Source organism: Physeter macrocephalus, chromosome 2, assembly GCF_002837175.3.
Source record: "Physeter macrocephalus isolate SW-GA chromosome 2, ASM283717v5, whole genome shotgun sequence".
Taxonomy (NCBI): domain Eukaryota; kingdom Metazoa; phylum Chordata; class Mammalia; order Artiodactyla; family Physeteridae; genus Physeter; species Physeter macrocephalus.
In genome coordinates this window covers 105,525,770-105,548,738 of record NC_041215.1, presented here as the reverse complement: position 1 = coordinate 105,548,738, position 22,969 = coordinate 105,525,770, and the positions used below count along the sequence as shown (strand labels likewise).

Genomic DNA, 22,969 nt, shown 5'->3' with positions numbered 1-22,969 from the left:
AGCAATCTACAGATTCAATGCAATCCCTATCAAACTACCAATGCCATTCTTCACAGAATTAGAACAAAAATTTTACAATTTGTATGGAAACACAAAATACTGCGAATAGCAAAAGCAATCTTGAAAAAAAAAAAAACGGAGCTGGAGGAATCAGGCTCCCCAGCTTCAAATTATACTACAAAGTTACAGTAATCAAGACACTATGGTACTGGCACAAAGACAGAAATATAGATCAATGGTACAGGATAGAAAGCCCAGAGATAAACCCACACACATACGGTCCCTTAATTTAAGACAAAGGAAGCAAGAACAGACAATGGAGAAAAGACAGCCTCTTCAATAAGTGGTGCTGGGAAAACTGGACAGCTACGTGTAAAAGAATGAAATTAGAACAATCCCTAACACCATACACAAAAATAAACTCAAAATGGATTAAAGACCTACATGTATGTCTGGATACTGTAAAACTCTTAGAGGAAAACATAGGAAAAACACTCTGACACAAATCACAGCAAGATCTTTTTGACCCATCTCATAGAGTAATGAAAATAAAAACAATTTCACCAAAGAAGACATACAGACGGCCAAGAGGCACATGAAAAGATGCTCAATGTCACTAATTATTAGAGAAGTGCAAATCAAAACTGCAATGAGGTATTACCTCACACCAGTCAGAATGGCCATCATCAAACAATCTACAAACAAAAAGTGCTAGAGAGGGTGTGAAGAAAAGGGAAACCTCTTGCTCTGTTGGTGGGAATGTAAATTGATACAGCCACTAGGGAGAACAGTATGGTCGTTCATTAAAAAACTAAAAATAGAACTACCATATGACCCAGCAATCCCACTATTGGGCATATACCCTGAGAAAACCATAATTCAAAAAGAGTCATGTACCCCAATGTTCATTGCAGCTCTATTTACAATAGCCAGGACATGGAAGCAAACTAAATGTCGATAGAGGAATGGATAAAGAAGATGTGGTGTAAATATACTATGGAATATTACTCAGTCATAAAAAGGAATGAAATTAGGTCATTTGTAGAGATGTGGATGGACCTAGAGTCTGTCATACAGAGTGAAGTAAGTCAGAAAGAGAAAAACAAATATCTCATATTAACACAGATACGTGGAATCTAGAAAAATGGTACAGATGAACCTATTTGCAGGACAGGAATAGAGACGCAGACGTAGAGAACGGATGTGTGGACGTGGGGGCAGGAAGGGGAGGGTAGGACGAACTGGGAGATTAGGACTGACATATATACACTACCATGTGTAAAATAGATAGCTAGTGGGAACCTGCTGTATAGCACAGGGAGCTCCGCTCAGTGCTCTGTGATGACCTAGATGGGTGGGCTTGTGGGGGGAGGTTTGAGGGAGGGTGGGAGGGAGGTCCAAGAGGGAGGGGATATATGTATACATATAGCTGATTCACTTCTTTGTAGAGAAGGAACTAACACAACATTGTAAAGCAACTATACTCCAATAAAAAATTTTTAAAAAAAGTCCAAAGTAGTATAAAATGTTGAAAAAAAAACTATATAATGACATGCAGTGGTCATCAAAATATATTTTTTTGTTTTTTTTAAAAATTTTATTTTATTTTATTTTGATTCTTTTCTCTTTTTAAAAATTAATTAATTAAATAATTTTTGCCTGCGCTAGGTCTTTGTTGTTGCACGCGGGCTTTCTCTAGTTGCAGAGAGCAGGGGCTCTTCATTGCGGTGTGTGGGCCACTCATTGTAGTGGCTTCTCTTGTTGCGGAGCACGGGCTCTAGGCACACGGGCTTCAGTAGTTGTGGCTCGCGGGCTCTAGAGCACAGGCTCAGTAGTTGTGGCGCATGGGTCCAGTTGCTCCATGGCATGTGGGATCTTCCCGGACCAGGGCTTGAACCCATGTCTCCTGCATTGGCAGGTGGATTCTTAACCACTGCGCCACCAGAGAAGCCCCAAAATATATTGTTAAGTGAAAAAAGCAAAATGCTTTTGTGTGTTACCTTTTGTGGCAAAGAAATGTGGGAAAATAAAGTGTAGTCATTAGTTTTACTAATAGTAGCAATATTACTATTACTATTTTGAAACTGTTATTGGTGTATTTTAGGATTTGACAAGTAAGTAATTATGCTAATGTCATTAGAAAGCAAACTTTTCAGCTTAAGAGAAAATAAACATAAATATCAGATTGAAGAAATGAAGTAAAAATTATATGATCTTAAATTTGATTCGGAAATATTGGTATATATATTTTGATTATGATTTTTTCCCTAAAACAAAAAATGAAACAAACAAACAAACTCTGTCAACCAGAAAGATATATTAGAAACAACGACAACTCAACAGCAATGAGCAATCCTGGTGCTCAATTTGTGATCTCTAAATACCATTTTCCATTAAAAAGAATCAAGGATCCACAGAGAAGTGGTGGCTGAATGTGTGGAGGATGAAATCTAGAAAGTTATCAAGAATTTGTCCAAGGCTCATCTTAAATCAGTGGAGTCACGTCAAAAAGGACACGGGAACCAACCTGAAAGGACTCCCATTTGCCTTAACATGGGACAATTTGACCACCAAAAAGAATAATGACTGCAATGGATTGAAACACACCAAATACATAAAATCCATAACTTCATAGTGATTCTAAATAAAAATGACCACTTGGAGGTTTCTAGTGCAGCAATTCATTACTCAGAATATTGATAAATAAAGGGGAAAAATCAAGTGTTTATTTTGTCTTTTCCATACAAATTATTTTTTCCAGGGTTATCACGTAGTTAATGAGGGGGAAATTCTTCTTCACGGAAGAATTCCAGCTAATAAGTGCAGAAGAAATGACAGAAGTAGAAGATTCACTATTATGCAATCCCTAATGCAATAATAGTTCTAAGCAACAATCATCAATGGATGCTAAAATGATTAGGTGAAAGATTGATAAGGAATTCTGCAATAAAGGGTCAGGTTGACACCATCTGAGTCTTGTGATCAATTTTAGCCTCACTAAATTTGGGACATCCAGATAGTATGTGCCTCCTGATGTGATACAACAAAAATTGCACAGCATCCCCTGTGAAGTATTTTTTTTTAACTTTTTAATTTATATTGGAGTATAGCCGGTTAACAATGTTGTGATAGTTTCAGGTGCACAGCAAAGGGACTCAACCATACATACGCATGTATCAATTCTCCCCCAAACTCCCCTCCCATCCAGGCTGCCACATGACATTGAGCAGAGTTCCCTGTGCTATACAGTAGGTCTTTGTTGGTTATCCATTTTAAATATAGCAGTCTTTACATGTCCATCCCAAACTCCCTGACAATCCCTTCCCCCCATCCTTCCCCCCGTAACCGTAAGTTCATTGTCTAAGTCTGTGAGTCTGTTTCTGTTTTGTAAATAGGTTCATTCGTATCATTTCTTTCTAGATTCCACATATAAGGGATATCATGTGATATTTCTCTTTCTCTGTCTGACTTACACCTGAGAAGTATTTTTTTTTTTTTTTTTTTTTTTTTTTTTTTTCGGTACGCGGGCCTCTCACTGCCGTGGCCTCTCCCATTGCGGAGCACAGGCTCCGGACGCACAGGCTCAGCAGCCATGGATCACGGGCCCAGCCGCTCCGCGGCACGTGGGATCCTCCCAGACCAGGGCACGAACCCGTGTCCCCTGCATCGGCAGGCGGACTCTCAACCACTGCGCCACCAGGGAAGCCCCTGAGAAGTATTTTTGACTAAGGAAAAAAGTTTAACCCGAATCTAATTAAATATCTACATCTAAAACCAAATTACGAGAAATACAGAGGACAGAAAAGTTAAATAATACCACAAGGAAGCAAACAGCTAAATCAGAAAGGACAAATAATCTGATTTCTCTTAAAATATTGATGGCAAAAAAAAGAAACAGTCAAGAGACATGACAAACAAATGCAATATGTAGACCTTGTCTGGATCCTGATTTGAATAAACTAACTGTAAAACAATTTTTCTTTTTCCCCCCTCAGATTTACTGAGGTATAAATGACAAAAAAATTTGCATGTAATTAAGATGTACATGGTGATGTTTTTATATATGTATACATTGTGAAATGTCTACCACAAGCAAGCTAATTAACATATCAATCCCTTCATATAGTTAACTTTTGTGTGTGAGAACAATTTAGATCTACTCAGCAGGGCTTCGCTGGTGGCGCAGTGGTTGAGTCTGCCTGCCAATGCAGAGGACACGGGTTCGTGCCCCGGTCCGGGAAGATCCCGCATGCCGCAGAGCGGCTGGGCCCGTGAGCCATGGCCGCTGAGCCTGCGCGTCCAGAGCCTGTGCTCCACAACGGGAGAGGAAAAAAAAGATCTACTCAGCAAATTTCAAGTATACAATACAATATTGATAACTATAGTCACCCTGCTGCACATTAGAGCTCCAGAATTTATTCATCCTGCATACCTGAAACTTTGTACACTCTGACCAACATTTCCCCATTTCCCCCACTCCCCAACCCCTGGTAACAACTGTAAAATGACATTTCTTAGACAAGTATGGACATTTAAATATTGTATTAGATGACCTTAAGAATTCATTTTCAATTTTGCACGATGATTATGTTTTTAAAACAATCTTACGGTTAAAGATGAATACTAGGGGGCTTGTGGCACAGTGGTTAAGAATCTGCCTGCCAATGCAGAGGACATGGGTTCGAGCCCTGGTCCCGGAAGATCCCACATGCCACAGAGCAACTAAGCCCATGCACCACAACTACTGAGGCTGCACTCTAGAGCCCACGAGCCACAACTACTGAAGCCCGTGTGCCTAGAGCCCGTGCTCCATAACAAGAGAAACCACCGCAAAGAAGAGTAGCCCCTGCTCGGCACAGCAACAAAGACCCAATGCAGCAAAAATAGATAAATAAATAAGTGAATGAATTAAAAAAAAAATCTACCTTTAAAAAAAATGATGACTGCTAAAGTATTTGCAGGTGGAATGATTTAATTTCCTTGCTTTAAAATACCAGAAAAATAATGCTGGGGATAAAAAAAACAAAATTGATGAAAATGTTGATAATTGGTTACGCTGAGTGATGGCTATATGGAGGTTCTTTTTTTTTTTTTTTTCGGTACGCGGGCCTCTCACCGTTGTGGCCTCTCCCGTTGCGGAGCACAGGCTCCGGACGCGCAGGCTCAGCGGCCATGGCTCACGGGCCCAGCCGCTCCGCAGCATGTGGGATCCTGCCGGACCGGGTCATGAACCCGTGTCCCCTGCATCGGCAGGTGGACTCTCAACCACTGCGCCACCAGGGAAGCCCTGGACGTTCATTTTTGTTTAAGAATTTTCTAAACAAGAAAGTAGAATAAGAATAATAGTTTTGAAAATACATTCACATGAAATCCATGTATTTTGATTATTTATTTATTTCCTTATATCCCTGCCTATTTCCAACAAGGCAGGGCAGGGGAGGCTTTAGATAAAAGTACAGTAGTAATAGTAACAGCAATAGCTACCATGTCAGTGTCTGCTGTGTGCCAGACTCCATGCTGATCCTCCGACTCCATGACAATGAGAAGGTACCATTATTATCCCCACTTAATCACGAGGGAACTGAATCTTAGAGAATTTAAGTAACTTTCCCAAGATTACTAAACTAGCAAATAGTAGACGATAATAAAGCTGCTCAAAGACTACTAAATTCCCCAGATTTTATTAAATGAGGACACACTGATAATTGTATCTGCATAAAGAGCATAAAATCTGTTTGGCCTCATTCTTTATTAATTATTAGGCTTACATTTAAATTAGTTATTATATTTAGGATAAATCAGTAATAGGTAAGTGACTCTAGTTTGTTAATCACCAGGCACGTGACATCATCTGCGGTCCAAATAAAAGCTAGAGTACGATTCTGAAATCCCATGCCTTCCTTCTTCCTGGAGTTCTTTAACTTGACACTTCCACATGCTGAGAGTGCTGTCTGCTGACAGTAAGCAGAACTGCAAGCACATGGCATCTGGGTCTCCTTTGCACCTTTACATGCATCTGTGGTCTTTATTTACATCATACTATTATTGCCTATTAGTGTGCTATTTGTTTACTTGTATTCAGTTTTCACAATGAAGCTGATGGTGTAAATCCTAGTGTTATATTTTATTTCTATTGCCTTCAAGAAAGAGTAAAACTCAAAACTGATGAGTTAATTAGGAAGTATGTAGAGCAAGATGGCCATATTTCCAAGTTTCACAAGTTCTCGTTGATTTAAGAAGACAATTTTGGAGCCCTGGGAATTTCTGCTCAGAAATGCCAAATGTCCCAGTCACAATTTTCTAGACTTAAATTCTGTGCCCCTGACTCTAATACTAGATTCCTCGCATCCTGGCCTTATGTGCTGTGAATCAAAACTGTGAACTACAGATAGAACGCTGAGGAATGCTGAGTGATTCCATATGTATAGGTCCATATCTTAAAACCACTGGAAAGCAATGACAGGTTACAAGAGACATTTCACAAGCAGGTAAAGAAATCTAATTTCAAGGTGTTCCTGTGACAGAATGGCTTAGCCTATGAAAGTATAAAATTACACTGAACACTATCCCTAAAGAGGACCCTTTGTCTAAAACTGTAGGAATCCTTGGGATATCTGTAGATGCAGGGAAAATAGAAAGACACTATTTCCCGTATAAGCAAAAAATAAAATTATGCTTCTACAGACTAGATGTTTTCTCTTTTGTTATTTGCATTTGTATGACGGTTTGTTTGTTTTAATTTCTTGAGTCTGAACGTATTAAGGGAAAATTCCAGAAATGACTTGAAGTGATGATTTGGTGCCCAATAAAATGGGGGAACACCAATTTTATATTTTATTTTTGATTTTTAATATATTATGAAATAATATGATTTTTAAAAAGAGTGATTTCATGTTCTTTTTATAAAGAATAGATTTGTATTTATAGCATAAACAGGTTCCATGGTGAGGCAACTAGTCACATATTTAGTCCAAGTCTTCTGGCTAAAGGTAGAAAACAAATGACAATAATAATAAGGCAAACACATGGTTTACTTGTATTTACTCATAACATTTCTGTAGTCAGAAGCATTAAACAATTTGCCCAAGGCCACACAAGAAAAAAGTGGTGGAACCAGGATTTAAACCAAAGCAGAAAAGCTCTGATGTCTATACCTTAAACCTACTCGACCATTTTCCTTCTTGATATAAATTAAGAGTTGGAAGATAATGTCATACCAAAGACTTACCACGCCTGTTCTTGTCCTCTGTTCTTTCATTAGGCATTGCCACCTAATACGGCTACCATTTTTTTTATCTGTTCTAACCAAGCACTTCATATATATTATCTCATTTAATTCTGTGACATAGATATGTATTCCCCCAATTTTAGATGAGAAAACTGAGGATTGCCCCACATTTTTTAGAGTATAAAGTGTCACAATTAGAATTTAAACCCACTGGTATTGATTCTAGGATCTGTGCTCTTAACCATGTCTCCACACAATGAGCACCCAGGTGCTATAAGCACCCTTTTCCCTGACACACAGTGGGTCCATTAACTCAGCACAGTGTTCTCTTGTACATGGACAGGAATTTTGTTTCTTGGTACCCAGAATGGTACTCTAAGCCATGTGAAAGAACTTCCTCACTGACAGGAAACATGCATCCCTGAAAACAGAGGCTGAAGTGAGTGTCTCCCTCCTGTGGTCTTCAGCACAATCTGCATCTTCCCAGGAGCCCCTCACAGTCAGTTTACAAATGAGAACAATTAGTCCACTAAAGAAGTGCTCAGGTCGGTGACTAAAAATAATGCTACCGCTGTACAACTTGCCATTGTTAATTTCTGTGAAATGGATTAAAATGCTCCCATATTCCTCTTTAACATTGTCCTAAGGTTTCTTGCTCTGTCAGAGTAAAATGGTCTAGCCCGAAAAGCCATCCTTTTTCACGCTGAAGCGTGGCACTCTCCCGAGTACTAAAAGTATTATGGTAGTTTTAGAACTGTTTGAAACCGTCTCCTGCAATTTACTATAACTTTAAAATATGTATATAATGTGGGTCTGTAAATACAAATAAACACAACTTACAAAAACCTGACTTGTAAATTTCTTATACCCACAAACTGTGTGGCCCACTCTGAGACTCCTCCGTCTCCTCACCTCTGTCCCAGGATGCCTGATCCCCCGCTAGTCTTTCATTCCGGAAAGCAGCCAACCTTGTACCGACAGCACCACTAGGTGGCCAGGATGGAGAACTGGCCAACTCGACTTTTCCTCCCTCCAAAAGTCTTTTTTCCTCAAGAGAATGCCCCAACCTCCTCCACCACACACTCACCTCAATTTTCTTTGGACGTTGCCACTCACCGCCACGGTGATTCCACTTCAGGCAAATCTTTCTCCAATTTACACGTATCCGTTTTAAAAAATCTTTTTTTTTCCTTCTCCTCACCCAGTTACTTCATAAGTTTTTCTTAATCTTCCAACTGCCCTTATCATATACATAAGCCTAGCAGTTACTAGGGCTGGGCAAACCAAACTTGGCTCCAAGGCTCTGAAATTGAGAGGATTTAACCACATTTTAAAAAAATTAAGTGTTTTGAAACCTGTGCAAATCGATTATGCCTCTTCCTCTCAGAGATACTGAGCCCTCCCCAGCTCCCAGTCCCCCAGAAGCCAGTTAGCTCCTGGCCAGGGCAGAGCCTTCAGGAACAGCTAGGGGAAAGCTGATGGGCTGCAGACCCAGAGTAAGAAAAGTATTTTAAAAAATTAAAAAGAAAGGTAGGGAGGGAAAGGTGGGGGTGGGGAGAGGGAGAGAAGGAAGAAGGAAAAAAAAGGGGGGAGAGGGAGACACAGAGACAGAGAGAGACAAAGAAAGAAAGGAAGAAAAGTTTAACCTGGGGAGACCCTTGTGCAGTTTCCTTTCTCATTGCTTCCCACCAGCCAGTGCCCGATTGGGATGAGGCATAAGTGGGGAAGAAGGGGGGCACCAAAAATGAACAAACAAACCCTCAGTAATCAAAACAAATTAAAATGATAAATAATCTCGATGCAATATTTTTTGATGCAATATTTTTAAATATAAAAAATTTTTAAATTAAAATAAAAATTAATGCGAAAAATCCATGATGAACAGAATACAGTATTAACATTTTAAACAAAGACAAGCTGTTGCTTATTTATGATTGGGATGAGGCATAAGTGGGGAAGAAGGGGGGCACCAAAAATGAACAAACAAACCCTCAGTAATCAAAACAAATTAAAATGATAAATAATCTCGATGCAATATTTTTTGATGCAATATTTTTAAATATAAAAAATTTTTAAATTAAAATAAAAATTAATGCGAAAAATCCATGATGAACAGAATACAGTATTAACATTTTAAACAAAGACAAGCTGTTGCTTGTTTATTTATGACCTCTCATCTCTGCACACACAGAGCAGTCATTTCCAATCAACCCTTGGCCCCTACAGCGTGGCCGCTGACCCCCGCCCTTCTTCCCACCCCCAACCGGCTGTGACAGTTTATGAGGGCTGATTGACAGGGGTGTGCAAGCAGGTTGGCAATGTGGGATTTTATCCCTATCTATCTATCTATCTATCTATCTATCTATCTATCTATCTATCTATTATCTATCTATGTTTTTACAAATTATAGGGCTTTTATTAACTTTTTCTGATTGATTAAATAATATGGGAGGATATTTAGATCCATGTAGGTATAAGGGCACAGGTTTCTCCTGTTGCTCGGGTTCCAACATGGGGCACTGCTTCCCACCCTGGAACTCCAAAACTTTCATCCAAATTTTCTCCTTGACCCTTAAAACCTGCCTTTCTTTAACTACCAGCATTCATGAAAAATTATTCATTCAATACCAAGGGGTTTTCCTTCTGGTTTTTTAAATTGTAAAATATTGCAGAAGTATTGATTTCAGGTATATTTATATATATATATATATATATAGGCCCAATGGCATGGCATGTGGGACCTTAGTTCCCCACCAGGGATCCAATCCGCACCCCCTGCATTGGAAGCACAGAGTCTTAACCACTGGACCACCAGGGAAGTCCCTCAGTTATATATATACATATTTGTTTTAATTAATTAATTAATTTATTTATTTATTTTTGGCTGCGTTGGATCCTCGTTGCTGCGTGTGGGCTTTCTCCAGTTGCAGCGAGCAGGCTTCTCATTGTGGTGGCTTCTCTTGTTGTGGAGCACAGGCTCTAGGCGCATGGGCTCCAGTAGTTGTGGCGCACGGGCTTCAGTAGCTGTGGCACGCGGCTCTAGAGTGCAGGCTCAGTAGTTGTGACGCACGGGCTTAGTTGCTCCGTGGCATGTGGGATCCTCCCGGACCAGGGCTCGAACCTGTGTCCTCTGCATTGGCAGGTAGACTCTTACCACTGCACCACCAGGGAAGTCCCACCTCAGTTATATTTTTAATTGCAAATGCATATTATTTGAATGACATCATAAATCAAATAACATTTGTAGATTAGTCCAGGAACTAATCCATTATTTACCTCACTGCTACTATGGGAAAGCATGTTCTAAGTTTCAAAAAACTCACCTGCAAATAAATATTTGAGATGCTATTTTTTGTAGGCTCGGGGCTAAATGCTTTCTTTAAATATTTATAACAATTTACATGCTATATGTGTAATACACACCAAGGAAGGAGGCCCTTTAGCCCAAACTACTGCTCTTTACTTTTAGGAAAAACAGTGACCTGTAATGCCCAGCTTGAGATCAGAAAGCTAAGCTATGTCAGTAGAATGGGTTTCGTCAAAAAACTAAGGTAAGGAAAGAATAAGAGAGAGAAGTGTAACATTATTAGGCACATATTACATAACAATAACTCAGATCCAGAAGGATTTTTTTTTGAAGAAATTCAGGCAAGGTTTTATTTCATTTAAATATAGATATTTACTTTTTAATTAAAACATGCTTGCTCTAATGGTTACTTCTATGTCATAATATAGGATTTATTAATATATGTCTCAACATATCTCATACAGCTATGTGCTTCCATTTTAAAAATAACAAGTTAGCATCTGCTTACCTACATCTGGTGGTTAGTCATTTAATCCACTATTTTTGGTATGAGGTGAGTAAAAGCATTTCTTTTCAAATCATTCCCTCAAATTACAATATGTCGTCAGCAGGTCTTTGCTCCTCATCTTGGTCATTATCTTCTTACATGAAGTTCAGCCACAGAGTAAAATGCTCCCAGATGTCAAGGAGATTTGGGTGATCCTTTTCTAAAATCTCAGCCACTTAGAATCTCAGCATCCGTTTTTAAAAACACAGGTGTAAGTTGTTTTAAACTACCTATTTAACTTGGGAGAGAAATGTAATCTAATTCAGTAAGAATAAAAAGTGTAACACACACACACACACACACACAACACACACACAGCCTCTGTTTTAATGGTTAAGTAGAATAAAAAATACAGACTACAACTTTACTTTGAAAGCCCAGAAGATGTTTCTGTGGTATACTTTTAAAATTCCTCTTTGATCATTTCTGATTAAACATCCTCACAGACCCTTAGTTACCTATGAAATCAAGTCTAAACTCCTCAGCTTGGCTTCAGACAACCTGACTCCATCCTGCCTCACCCACCACTATTCCCCACTCATTCCCCTACTGGTCACTGTAGTCACACCACAGTAGCTTCACTGTCCAACAGACCTTCCCTGCTGCTCTGACTCAACCTTCATGTGTCTCTCCACTGACACGTTCTTCCCTCCCCTGTACCTATCCATCTTTCAAGTCCTGGCTGAGGTTCTATCTCTGCTGGAAACCTTTCCTTGCTTCTTTGATTCTCCCCACTCCACACCCCCATCTCTTCCAAGGATGAGCTCCTGGATCACTGATTGTCTGAACACTCTAATAACTACTGTAAATGTTTCCCTAACAAGTTGAGAAAAACATTCTTTGAGGGTATGAACTATATCTTACACTCCTTTCAGATTCCTATTAAATGGCTGTTAAATTAAATAACAGCATGTACATATGTGTATGAATGCACCCTTACACATCTTCACATTCATATAGAGGATGGGAGCCTAAAATCAGCGTTCACTTATTGTTCATTCTGATCCTACTCGGAGGCATATCCCTGAACCCTGCCCTCCCATGAGTCTTATTTTCAGTTTCTAATACTGGCCTTCACTGACTCTGTTACTTCTTTTCTGTCATCCTCTATCATCCTCTTTTGGAACCCTACTTTTTAATCTTAGTCCTGAACTCTCTATTCAACACATTGATCCAGTTGGAGTTGAAGTAGGGGACAAAACAGAGAACTTGGGGTTTGGAGATCCAGATTTGGAGACCTGGGTTTGAATTCCTCTGCCACTTAAGAGTAGTCAGATTAACTTGGACAAGTCAGTGGGCCTCAGTTTCTTCATCTGTATTTTAGGAATAATTACCTATCCTGGGGTTGTTTTGAGGATAAAGCACACATATGAAGCATTTTGCAAATTGTATATTACAAAATATATTATATTGCAATATTATTAAAATTAGTCCAACTATCATTACCTTCAGAGGGTGCATCACCACTAATCACCCCTCACACACATTCACACACTCACCCATGGATTGCCTCAGGGCAGGTAAACCACCACCTTCTATCCTTTTGCCCTTTGAGCCCAGAAGGATTCCTGTAGGACTTTCGACAACAGAAACATTAGTCAACAGCCAATCTAAGAAAGAAATAGAAAATTTTATTCCAGCCAATCTGAGGATTATAACCTGGGAGACAGTCTTCCAGAAAGCTCTGAGGACTGTTCCACCCATTAGAGGGCAAAGTACAGTTATACAAGTTTTTGAGACAAAGGGTTATATTATACGTCAAATGACATATGTCAAATGACATATATTGTTGACAGTTTACACAACACAGATCTACATGTACAAAGTGAGTAGTGGGTCATGGATCGTCATGGCCCCTTACAAGATTTAGAAGGAAGGTTATCTCCTAAGGAGTCATGACCCTTGATGAGATTAAGAAGGAATGGTATCGCCTAAGGAGGTATGGTTAATATAGATGCAAAATACACACTGAAGGGAAGTGAGGAGGCCCAAATGGGCAAAGAAAAATTTTATGTTTTAATTTTCCTCATCTTGCCATTAAATATGAATTTGATTGCATCACTTTTAAAGACAGGAAAGTGGGAGAATCATGCCTCAATTCCTCCCAGGGGGCAATCAGTCAGAGAATAGGAACAAGATCCTATGTCAGTCAGGGTAGCTGGCAGAAGAGGCAAGCGCTTATGTCTATTTCAATGAACTGCATTTCAACAAATTGTTAAATTGCTAGATCTCAATAAACAATTTATTGAATAATTATTAAGTTTAAGGCACTGTTGCTAGTTTCTAGAGAATTAAAAAATAAGAAAAATACTGTCTGGGACCTTAGAATCTAACAAGAGAGACATAGGTTTGCAAATTAGTGTAATACATGCCATGCTAAAAGAGCTTATATTTATAACTAAATTCAACTCAGGTTGTGTGCTGACAGTATTGAGTCTACGACAATATCTAGAAAGACATGTTTGGATATCTTTTCTTTTTTTCCTTGCAAGGTCAGTTTCTTTCCAATGGGAAATCTGGGTTTGCTCTCATATCAACTATCTGTTTTTTAATGCTTGGGTTTTGGGTATCTATTCTATACCTTGACATCACATTCCGCTCCAACTACTACCCCAGTTTTCTATTCCACTTCACAGCAAAACTTCTTGAAGGAGATGTCCCTGCTACCTCACCTCCTATTCTTTCTTAAACTCACCCCCAGTAAAGCCTCTTTGTCTATTGCTCCACTGAATCTGCTCTTGTCAATGTCTACTCAAAGAAAAATATGCAGTGTAAACGTTGTGAGTTAAGTTTTATTCAGGGACCTTACTGAGGACAATAGCCTGGGAGACAGCCTCTCAGAGAGCTCTGAGGGACTACTCTGAAGAGGTAAGGGAGGAGCCAGGATATACATATGAACTTTTTTAACTGGGAAAAACTGTAGTCAAGCATCAAAAGATTACTGCTAATCACAAAGAACAGATAACTGAAGTTAATGATTTTAGTGCTTTTCTGTGTATGGGAATAAGCAAGAACCTGGGGTCATTTGAAAATTTTCCTCAGATATGCATCTTAATTATGTAAGGGCCAGTATATCCAAGGCACAGAATGTTTCCTGTTTTTCTCCATCCTGAATTCCCCTCAGGGTGCACTGTCAGTGGGCAACTGCAGTGGCTAATGGCTTGATTCCTGTAGAATTGGAATGGCAGGCAACATTTTTTTTCTTCACACCAAGTCACCAGAGATTCCATCTTATCAAATCACTTCTCATACCTTATCTTACTTTACCATTTAGCAGCATTCAACACCGTTTATCATGCCATCCTTCTTGAAAGTCTCTCTGATTTCTGTGAAGTGGGCACTTTCCTAGTTTTCCCCTTACCTCTCTGGGACTCCTTTGCAATCATCCTTCCTGGCTCCTCCTCCTCTGCAAAACTTCCAAGCTTGGGCAACCCAGTACTTAGTTCCAGCCTTATCTACACCTTCCTATCAACACTTTCTTCTCAGGTAAGTTCATCTGGTCCCTTTAGCTCTGAATGGCACCTATGTGCAAATGACTCATATCCCTATCTCCAGACCTGACTTCTCCCTAGAACCCCAACTTCCAACTTGATATTTCCACTTGGATGCCAAAAAGGTATCCCGAAGTCAATATGCCAAAAACAGACCTCCTGAACCATGCCAAATGCTTCTCCTTAGTCTTCTCCAGTTTAGAAAACAGAATGCCCATGAATCACTTGCTCAAAAAAAAACCCGGGCAGGATACGAATCAAAATTGTCTAATCCATCACTAAATCATGACAATTCTACTCTCAAATCTACCTAATTCTCAGTTTGTACTGCTATCACCCTAGTCCAAGTCATCATCATCGCTCATTTGGCCTAATGAAATACCTTCTCCTTGGTCTCCCTGCTTCAATTCTTACTCTCCTGTAATCTATTCAGTCAGAATGAAATTTAAAAATATTAATATTACTAAATCTCAACCCTTGAGTAAACTTCTTTTTAATATTGTGTGTAATGAAATTGGAGGTATACATAAAGTACTAGACAGAATGAACTTTCAAAAATATAAATAAAATCAGGTCACTTCCCCACTTAAAACTTTCTGATGATTCCCCTTGCATTTAGAATAAAAAACAAACTCATATCCTGGCCTACCAACACTCACATGATCACCACAACTTCACTTTCTACCGCTCTTTCCTCTGTGCTAGATACTTTTGCCTTCTTTCTATTTCTCAAACACAAGTAAATTCTCCTCTCAAAGAACCTAGCAGGATTCTGGGCTAGATCCTCCCTATCTTCTTAATCTCTGAATAGAGTTTGGGCCTCAGGCTGCTTATCTTTTCCGTGGACAACTTCCTAAATTTTCTCTCTAGCCCTGATCTTTCTTCTCAACACAAGACTTATGTATGCAATTGTCTACTTGGCATTTCCATTCAGATGCTTACTAGCAATATAATCTATAACACTTTCAAATATGAATACTTGGTACTTCCTCCCTATATCCCCAGACATACTCTTTTTCCCAGTCTTTTCCATCTCAGTAAACAACAGTGCATTTTTACCAATAACTCAGGGCTTAATTCTTCTTTTTCTCTCAATTGCTCATTTCTAATCCATGAGTGAATACTGTAGGCTCCACTTTCAAAATACATCAGGAATCCAACTCCTTTTCACCTTCTCCTCCACTGCCATCCTAGGCCAAGCCATCGTAACTGTTTGCCTTGGCCCTCCTGTGTCTGCGGGTTCTGCATCCACCGATTCAACCAACAACAAATTGAAAATATTTGAAAAAAAAAAATTCCAGAAAGTTTCAAGAAGAAAAACTTGACTTTGGTGTTCCAGGCAACTATTTGTATAACGTTTACATTGTATGCGGTATTACAAGTAATCTAGGTGATTTAAAGTATACAGGAAGATGTGCATAGGTTATATGCAAATACTATACCATTTTCTATAAGGGACTTGAGTGTCTGCAGATTTTGGTATCCACAGGGGTCCTGCAACCAATGCCCCATGGGTACTGCGGGACAACTGTACTGCAATAGCCTCTTTCAGCTCTCCCTGCTTCCGCTCTTAAACTCCTACACTAAGATCACTCTCCACAGAGCAGAAGAATCATCCCTTTAAAACAGAAGCCAGATTACAACACCCTCTGCTCAAAGCCCCAGTGGTTGCTCTTATCATTCAGATAAACCTAAAGTCCTTTTCATCCTTTGCATGGCCCAGAGGATCTGCTCCTACTACCAGATCATTGTTTACCTGATCTTATCTCTTAGCTTTCAACCTCTTCTCATTTAACTCTAGCCTCATTCAGCCTCTTTCAATCTCTTCTCATTCAGCTCTAGCCACACTACCCTCCTAGCCTTCACAGTTACTTATTCCCTTTGCCTGGAGTGTCAGATATTCACATGGCTTGTGCCTTCACTTCCTTTTAGATCTCTGTTCAGATGTCTTCTTGGAAAAGGGGCTTGCCCTGCACAACTTACATGAAATTGCACACTTCCCTGTCTATTCCCTTACATTTCTTTATTGTTCATACAAAACAACAACATTTATATAGCACTTATATGCCGGGTAGCATTCTAAGCACTTTATATTTAGTCCTCATATCACTCTATAAAGTAGCTGACTTTACGATCCCTGCTTTATGGATGAAGAAACAGCAGTACATAGAGGTTAAATAACTTGTGCCAAGGTCATTAAGCTAGTAAGTGCTAGAGCTGAGATTTGAACCCAGGCTGTGCTTTTAGCTGCTATACTATTTTGCTTCTTTGTAGCCCTAGTTACTGCTGTATTTGTTTACCTCTCACTCTTCCCACTTGTTTCAGTTATTGCTGCATAACCAACCATCCCCCAAACTTAGTGGCTCAAAGTAACAAGTTACTATTTCCTGGGAATGTGGGTCAGGAATTCAGGCAGGGCTTAACTAGGCTGTTACACTCATCTTGATGTTGGCTGGTGTCACTCACTCAGCTGCATTCAGCCAGTAACTGGGCTGGCCTGGAAGGTCCCAGAAGACTGGCACCTTAATGCTCTTCCATGTGGCCTATCTCTTCATATTGTCTTTTATCAATCTATAGTATAGTTGGAGTTTCTTTAGAGCATGGCAGGCAGCTGGCTTCTCAGATGGGGATGTGAAAGCTGCCAGTTCTTTCTAAGGCCTTGATTCAGAAGTATCAGAACTTCATTTCTGTCACGTTTTATTAGTTAGGAAAACAACCATAGGCTAGCCCATAGTCAGGGGAAAAGGATACAGACTCCATCTCTTGATGTCAAGAGTGGCATTTCTATACATGAAGGGGGAACTGATGGTGGCCATCGCTGGAGACTATCTTCCACACCACCACACTGCAAGTTCCATGAGAGGAGGCACTCTTATCTGTTTTGCTAATTGCTGTGTCTCTCTAGTGCTTAGAACAGTGCCTGGCACATAATAAGTGTGCAATAAATATTTATTTAGTCCATGTATGTAAGGGACAAGTGAAAGAGTCTGAAAAGGTAAAGGAAAGGTCTGAGGAGTAGGAGAAAGGAATGCAAACCAGAAAACAAGAAGGAAAAGAGGGAAAGGAAGATAAGAATGAAAATTGTACCTTTTTTTTAGATTTAAAAGCTTTAAAAATAAGTTAAAAAAGCATATTCAAACTATATTTGTAAAGTTACAAGTTCAAACAGTGCAATATGGCATAGAGTGAAAAGTGAGTTTTTTTTCCTACCTTTGTTCCCAATTTTCCTCCCCAGTGTCAGTCACTTAAATGCATCCTGTCAGAGCCAATATAGGAATATACAAAGACAAGGATATATATCCTTTCTCTCTTCCTGTGAAAAGACATACGTAACATGTAACTGGTAGAATACAATTCACATGATTCAGCATCTAGCATTTTTTCTCTTAACCTAACTTCCAGATCATTCCACATCAATACATACAGAGCATTCTCCTTCTTTTAAATGGTTGCATAGAATGGTTCCATTCTTAGAATGTATCATTAGCTTTCACAATTAGAAGGTGATTGCTGGTTTCAGTAGACCTAAAAAAGCAGAGGCTGCAGATTGGGAGGAGGAAGATTGGGAGGTCAGAAAGTAAAAGAAAGGAGGACAAAGGAAAAAGAAATTAAAGATGGATATGCAGGAACAGGCTTATATCCTTAGGAGTAAGAGTAACAAGAGACAGGGAGGTTGAAAATACACAAGAGAGAAGCGATAAGTAATGGAGCAAGGCTCTAAGTGGATTGGAAGGGATTAACCTTGAGAGGCTAGAACACTTCTAAGGAGAAAGAGGGTGAAGGAAAGGAAGGCTGCAGGTAGGCTTTGTGATAGCAGCTGCTGGGAGTTAAGGAAATTCATCCCTGGGGGTCTCATTTTCCTCAGAAATGTAGGAGGCAAAGTTTATTTTTTTAAATTTTTACCAAAGAGGGTGGCTGGGTAGAGTTCCGTAAAAAGGAGAGTGTACGGGTTGGAAGAGCAGGGGATAGGGGTAGGAGAAATTCTGAATAGCAATGTGTTAAGGACAATCTGGGGCTTAACAAGATTGCCTGGCCACATGGTAGTCCTGACTGAAGTTGGACACCCTTGGTCTGCAGTGGTACCAATCCTCAGGGTTATGTTTTTTTCAGCACTGGTGCAAGAGTGTACAAGGTTGGTTGAACTGTTGTAGACTAACGGTTTTGCAGGTGATGGAGGATCAAAGAGGCAATCGAGTTGAGGATGTTGGTGAACTTAATAGACCACTTATGCACAGGAGCTTCAGACCCTGACTGCACATCTTTCGCTGATGGTCTGAATACAGGTTTACAGGTCCAGCAATGGCACACTGCCTAGCAGTAGAGTTTGCACCCACTGTGTGTCATGAGTGGCGGCTCGGTAAAATCTCCACGAGGGGACTTAGGGGGCGCGAGCTGAGTCGTGGTGGGGCTGTGACTGCAACAAGCAGACAGTCGTGAAACTGTGTGCTGGGCAAACAAACTGGCGTTACTCAGATTGTATACGGGAGAGCTCAGTGGGGATCACAGGAGAGGCCAACTCATTCCCTCCTACCACAGTCCATCCTTCGGGGTTGCAACGAAGTAGTAAAAAGTGCGGATACTAGCGCCAATCCCAGCCGCCTGGCGATGACGTCATTCTCGGGGGAGGAAGTGACTACCATTAGGGTACAGTCCATAGAAGCAGTCTGAAGACATTTTAGCCTTTTCCCTGTCAAGAGTAGCGAACTTACCCTTCGGACTACAGCAGTCTGAGGTAGCAGCAAAATGACTGCAGCTCCCAACCACTCTCCTCGCCATCTGTTACCAAGGAACCGCTCGGGTAGTTGGGCCCTGGCGACGCCACGTTACGTCATTGCCCAAGTGCATCTTAGGAGTCGTGGCTCTGCCTGGTCCTAAGGGAAAGGCAGTACTTCGGGAACGTTGCCCGCGGTGTCTAACTCCCCTTTAGTAATTTTGATCCCTACCAGACTCCGTTGGCATCTAACCCCACCTACGTCGGGAGTGATCTCCCGCCTTCACACTCGCTCACCGCCCAGCCCCTCCCCAGAAGCCCCGCCCCCCGTGAATCAGCTGATCTCACGGGCCCGCGGGACTGCCAGGCTCGCGCCGGATGCAGACCGGGGTGCAGTAGGGGGAGCGGCAGGTGAGCGAGCGCGGGTCCTGGGTTGTCCCGTGGCTTCGGAGGGCTGATCGGCCGGGGCCTTCAGCGTGCGGGAGGCCGGGGTCCGGGAGAAAGGCGGAGGCTCAGGCCGAGGCCCGGGAGCGCGCTGCGGAGACCCACGGAGACGGCGCCCGCGTCTTCCCAAGCCAGCGTCCGACCAACAGACCTGCCTGTCGAGGAGCACCCAACGGCTCCAGGTTCTCCCAGTCGCCCCGGTTCCTCCTCCCCAGACCGGACGCCACTGCAGAGATCTCAGGGTCGTGAAATTCCTTTGCGCCCCCCTTCCCGCCTTCACCCACGCTGCCTTTCACCCATTCATTCAGGAGGATTTATTGAATGCCCACTCCAGGCGCCGACCAGATAAACCGGGGTCCCTGGCGGCGAACCTTGGTGAGTGTCCCAGGTGGGTTTGTTCCTAGATGCAGATCGCGGTGGAGAGTGAACCGAGGGTTTTGCTGGCTTGAAAAGGCGGTTGTGGAAAAAGAAAATGACTTTGATATTAAGCATTAGTAGTTTAGCCTTAGTCCTTTGTCGTGTCAAGTTATCCAGCAGAGGGTGATTAAGTTCTTTTGAGAAGTGAAGATAGGAACAGAATAACATAGGGGCTGTCGTAAGGAAATGGTTCTGACGGTGATGTTGGTCCTCTGTGTAATAGGGCTACTTTGGAGACAAGACAAGTGTAGGTTCGCCGAAGTGTTGTACTGCTTAGGTCTTTGTTGATGAGGGAAGAGGAAAAGCACACGGGCTGAAGTGGCTTATCCAAGTAGAGTATTCTCTTTTTGGTTTAGAATGGAAAAGGAAATCACTGTTGAACACAAACGCAGATCCTTAGTCTGTTGCCTTTTGGATTTGTTGGTGGTTGGTGGCTGTAAATGTTCTTTAAAAGGCTTTAAAGAATAAAATTAAGAATTTAAGGAGTGAAAAATTTGCTCTTGCAGTAGATTACAGTATTTTAATCTTGATAATATAAGCATAGTGGTGAAGTGCTTTAGACCTGAGCATACCTGGAGTCACATACCCTTACATCTTTGACTTTGGGCAAGTTACTTATCTGCCTCCATTTCCTTATCTCTGAATCGGGTATAAAAGTACCTTCCTCATAATGGTACCTTTACATGTAATGGTTCATGTATCAATTTTTTTTTACAATGCTTGGCACTGTATGTAGATATTCAATACATATTAGCCATTTTTATAAGTCATTTCCTTTTCCACTACATCATGATCCACTGACTGACTCACTGTTTTCTAAGTGATGTGAAAGAGAACTGAATATTGTTTTTAGAAAAGAACTATAGTTTACTTTTTAAAATCAAGGGATAGTTTCCAGATAGGTTTATGATATAGGGGTATATTTAGAGAAAATATGATTTCAGGTTGGTCTGTAGTAACTTTGGTGTTCCATTAGAACCTTTTAATGTGGAAAATGGAATCTATACCTAGTTTAAATTTATTACTTAGTTTCCAAACTATGACTAGTATTGGCAGACTTAAGATTCATAGCTATAGCAAGAAATGTTAAAAGCTGTTTCGCAATATTAAAATTTGAAAAGATGATGCAGAACATAAAGAACCAAACACGTAATTTGGCGGGGGGATTTGAGTGGCATCATGTGAGCCCCTTATTTTTTAAGTTGATTTATACAATATGAACTGGAATCCCTTTTCTCCAAATTTCAGCCTTTCAGAATTTAGGTTGTCATTGACTTACTTTGGGCATTTTGACTGTCAAAGAAGCAAAAGGTATGGTAACAACCTCACTGAGAACTGATTTTAGTTTTCATGTGATTAGATGGGAAGAGTACTATCAATCTTACACATTTTCATGAAAAACATGGGTTAAATGCAGTATTGCTGGGTCCATTCTAAAGGTATTTCCAAAGAATATGACTGACTTGTAAAAACCTTTTATAATTCTTTATTAATATGAGTCTAGGTAAGGTATGAGTTGAAAAACTAGGAAGGAAGGTAGCGAGTGGTGATTTTTGAGCTGGTGTAAAAGAAGGCTTGCTTTGATGTAGTGTGAGGTTGAGCCCTTTTCTCCGACACTCAGAGGAATGCTGTGAGGATTTTAATAACTTTGTGGAATTAAACCTACCACATACTCTAACTGTATTAGGGATATAGATATTTCTGGTAGAGTTTTTTTTAAACATATTTTTTCTTTTAACTTTTAATAAGTGACCAATTAATTCAGTCATCAGTTATAAGAAAGTAGATTTCTTAAGGATATCAGTCCTTAAGAAAATGCGTGGTAACCACAAATAAAATAGCAACCAATTATGACGTGGTCCTTTTTAGCATTACATTTATTTTCCTATCCCCATTTCCCGTTCGTCTATAGATGTAATGGTGCCGTCTTTACATTCTGTCTTGATGTTTGCCAGCATCACACAAGTGACAGAAGAGCTGAACAATTGATGAAGTAGGTGAATTAATTGATCCACGTGAATAGAGCAGAAATATTCAAATCAGAGATGTATTGGGTACTTTTGGGGGCTCTTGTAGACTTACTCTTTTATTGTACGGTTCATAGAGTTTGGTTTTGAAGAAAAATGTACAGTTTTCTCAACTCCTATGAAAAAATATCCTGGGTCAATGGGATCTGGGTGAATTTACTTTCATTCTAAGGGTTCTTTTCTTCCGCAACCTAAATTTTTGTTGAGCCGAATTCTTAACTAAAATTGGGGCAATTGCCCAAGCAAACATCTAACAAAGATGATTATAGCAGCTCTTAAAATAGTGATAAAATAGAACAATCCAGCTGTACTTTAGTAGGGAAATGGATAAACTATGGTTTATTCATGCAATGGAATACTATCCCTTGGTAAAAATGAATAAACTAGATCTTTGTTTATAACATGGATACACTTCAAGTACATAATATTGAGTAAAAAAAGCAAGTTGCCAAAGGATATATGAATACTGTATTATGCATTTATGTAGAGTTTTGAAACAATATAGCATATTACTGTTTATTGATATGTATGTATCTAATGAGAGTACATAAAAGTATAAGAATATACGTGGAAATAAGACACATTAACTTTAGGAATAGTGGGTAACTCTGGAGAAGGAAGGTTTGGGTAGAGCTCCTTCAAATCTGTATAACTTTTTTTTTTTAAATTTATTTTATTTAATTTATTTATTTTTGGCTGCGTTGGGTCTTCGTTGCTGCGCGTGGGCTTTCTCTTGTTGCGGCGAGCGGGGGCTACTCTTTGTTGCAGTGCGCGGGCTTCTCATTGCGGTGGCTTCT

The 22,969-nt window shown here is 40.2% G+C and overlaps 2 protein-coding genes across 9 annotated transcripts in view; one reads left to right on the top strand and one right to left on the bottom strand.

Moving 5' to 3' along the window:
* The window catches only part of CDK15 (cyclin dependent kinase 15), a 111,380-nt gene extending 91,925 nt beyond the window's left edge, over positions 1–19,455 (bottom strand). Inside the window, exons 1-5 of the mRNA XM_007103986.3 lie at positions 19,283–19,455; positions 17,784–17,886; positions 12,582–12,692; positions 11,044–11,320; positions 8,316–8,531 (exon numbers count right to left, since the gene is read on the bottom strand). The gene's annotated coding sequence lies outside the window, so the exon portion shown is untranslated. The remainder of the gene's footprint in view (positions 1–8,315; positions 8,532–11,043; positions 11,321–12,581; positions 12,693–17,783; positions 17,887–19,282) is intronic.
* Positions 19,456–19,615: 160 nt separating this feature from the next.
* ALS2 (alsin Rho guanine nucleotide exchange factor ALS2) overlaps positions 19,616–22,969 on the top strand; it is an 83,662-nt gene continuing 80,308 nt past the window's right edge. For 4 of the 8 annotated variants that reach the window (XM_028480890.2, XM_028480886.2, XM_028480898.2 and 1 more), the window contains exon 1: positions 19,708–20,103. The gene's annotated coding sequence lies outside the window, so the exon portion shown is untranslated. The other 4 variants (XM_028480881.2, XM_028480877.2, XM_028480871.2 and 1 more) reach the window with 4 other exon arrangements.